Genomic DNA, 2,967 nt, shown 5'->3' on the forward strand with positions numbered 1-2,967 from the left:
ATATATATATGTATGTATGTATGTATATATATATATAGAGAGAGATATATATATATATATAGCTGTAGATATATATATATTTAATATACATGTAGAAATCTGTTGATGAACATGACCCAGGCATTATTGTCAACAGTGATGTGTTGGATGGACCCGCTTCCTAAAATCATCAAAAAAAGGCTGGTGTCTTAGCAACAATTACTAAGACCTTTGTCAGCCACTCACCAGCCATCTATTTAAAGCTATATATGGCTATAACCCCACTTCTTGTACAAAATATCGATCTACCGGAAGCTGTCCAGAGATGTGCAAACCAGATGAATACACTTTGTCGGTTCACTTTATATCTTGAAAGTCTTTTTTTTTTTTTGTGGGCAGTGATACATCAAAGGTTTGGCAGCTGGCTTGGTAGAAACCCCACAAGATTATCTACCAGTTGGTCACTTTTTTTCAATTCAGTATTTCTTTCACCTGTGGAGATGCTCATAAAATCAAAAATAACACAACACCCAGGACTTCTGGAAACATTTATTTTACATTCAGAATTGCCAAAAGCATGGAATAAATTAACTGCGTTGGTTGTTTAGCTATCAGGACATTGCTTCCATGCTTCCCAAAATTTGTCAACATCATTCCTGACATGCCTTCACACCTTTTCCCTTCCTTTTTATACTTCACTTTTCTGTTTTCCATTTTTTTTCTTTAATACATGCACTTCTGACTATCACTTGCTGTCTTTCTTTACTGGACTTATTGCAACTTGTGTCCCGTCTTTTACCTTTTTCTGTTGAGTTATAGTACACCTGAGTAACGTGTACATTATTAGTATTTTTGCCTTTCATCATTTTGGGGGGGTCAATGAAATATGAAAGAAGTACCAGTTATGCACTGGAGTTGATGTAATCAACTAGCCCTATCCCCTCAAATTTCAGGCCTTGTGCCTATAGTAGAAAGGATTGTTATTATTATTATTATTATTATTATTATTATTATTATTATTATTATTATTATTATTATTCTGAGATCGACTCTGCCTTTCATCCTTTCAGGGTCGATAAAACAAGTAGTAGTTGAGCACTAGGATAGACTTAATCGACTTGGCCCCTTCCCCAAAACTGCTGACCTTGTGCCAAAATTTGAAACCATTATTATTATTATTATTATTATTATTATTATTATTATACAAAATGTATGCATGTATTGATAAACATACAGCCAAATAGAAATAAAGATGTATCTATGATTGCAAGTATACTCCTCCTCTTTCAATTTATCATCAGTGTTTCATGTCTGTTTTCTATACTGGCATGGGTTGGAAGAGTTGTCACAGTTTAAATCATCTGTTATTGGTACCCACTGCTCCCATGGACTAGTGTATGTGTGCATCATTTGGTTTGATTTCTATGGCTGGATACCCTTCCTCTCACTAACTACTTTACTAAATATACAGGGTACAACATCTTTTTGTGGTGCCAACACTAGAAAAATTAAAGAGACATTGGTGAGAAGGGGATGGAGATGAGGTCTCATAACCCTACACTTTCTCTGCTCATTTACTAACCAAATTTTGGTGTATACAGGGTACATTTTTCATGGTACCAACACTAGAGAGCTTGTTATGCTCCCCAATCTCTCTAGAAGTGACACAATTTGATAGCTTTGTTTCCTGACACTAGCTGGAAAGTGAAGAAAGGTACACAGTAAGAGTAGAAAGTACTTGATAGCCTAAAGACGTGAACTGAAGAGGAAGAGGAGGAGGAGGGAATTACACAAGATGGAAAGTGGGGGAGCAGTGACGGTAGTACAGAGATGGGTGAGAGGAGCATGAGTGTAGGTGAGTAGACATTCAAAAACTTAGGAGGTATACATTTGGTTTAGGAGAACTCTTAGAGATAGATAGATAGATAGATAGATAGATAGAGAGAGAGAGAGAGAGAGAGAGAGAGAGAGAGAGAGAGAGAGAGAGAGAGAGAAAGAGAGTGAGTGATTACATTAGATGGGCCAGAATGAGTGGGTCAGGGGAGCAAGAATAGAGTATAAGAGGCAGGATACTTTTTGGTGTAATTGAGTAATTGCCAATTCTAGAAGTGGACCAAGGTAGAAGTGGGTAATGAGATAAAGGTAAGGGTAGGTGATGGTTGGCAACAGAGGTGACCTAGTGGAGAGAAACTATAGCGTATTGGGTAGAAGGATGTGGGTGGTCTGATGCAGTCTCTCAAACACAGGTCTATGAAGAGTGAGCAAGTTAGGATGAGGAGAATGAACCTCAGCACAGGGAGTAGGAAGATGAGAAAGAGAGTGGTATGAGTGAAGAAGGAGAGCTATATGTAGGAAAGAGGGGACAGGGTGCAAGGTGAGAAGGGCTGCATACTATAGGCTTGGCATGTACAAAAAAATATCTCAGCCTCTAAATACAGTACCTGTGTCAGGGTGCATTACAGCATGAGTGCTCAAGCGCTTCTGCTGCACCACTGCATATAACCAACCAAAATCGTCCTTTGTCATCCCATGAGATGTAGTATATTCAGATCAATAGTTTTCACTGCCTTGTCCCAAGTCTTTCTTGTTTCCCACTATATATATATATAAATATATATATATATATATATATATGTACATATGTTTGTATGTATGTATCTATGTATGTATGTATGTATGTGTGTATGTATGTATGTGTGCGTGTGTGCATGCGTGTGTGTGTTATGTCTTGTGCATGTGTGTTGTGTATGAGTGTATGTGTGTATTTGTATATACACAGTCACACACATGCTTGCATACATACATACACACACACACACACACACACACACACATATATATATATGCACATGGTGCAGGCATGGCTGTGAGGTAAGAAGCTTTCTTCCCGGCCACATGTTTCTGGGTTCAGTCTTACAGCATGACACCTTGGGCAAGTGTCTTCTACTATAGCCTTGGGCCAACCGAAGCCTTCTGAGTGGATTTGGT

General features: G+C 38.1%; 1 protein-coding gene across 3 annotated transcripts in view; it reads left to right on the forward strand.

Moving 5' to 3' along the window:
* Positions 1–2,967, forward strand: part of LOC106870387 (tetraspanin-33) — a 163,367-nt gene that overhangs the window by 2,603 nt on the left and 157,797 nt on the right. The gene's annotated exons all lie outside the window — the stretch shown is intronic.

The sequence above is a fragment of the Octopus bimaculoides genome, chromosome 2 (genome assembly GCF_001194135.2).
Source record: "Octopus bimaculoides isolate UCB-OBI-ISO-001 chromosome 2, ASM119413v2, whole genome shotgun sequence".
In the NCBI taxonomy this organism is placed as follows: Eukaryota; Metazoa; Mollusca; class Cephalopoda; order Octopoda; family Octopodidae; genus Octopus; species Octopus bimaculoides.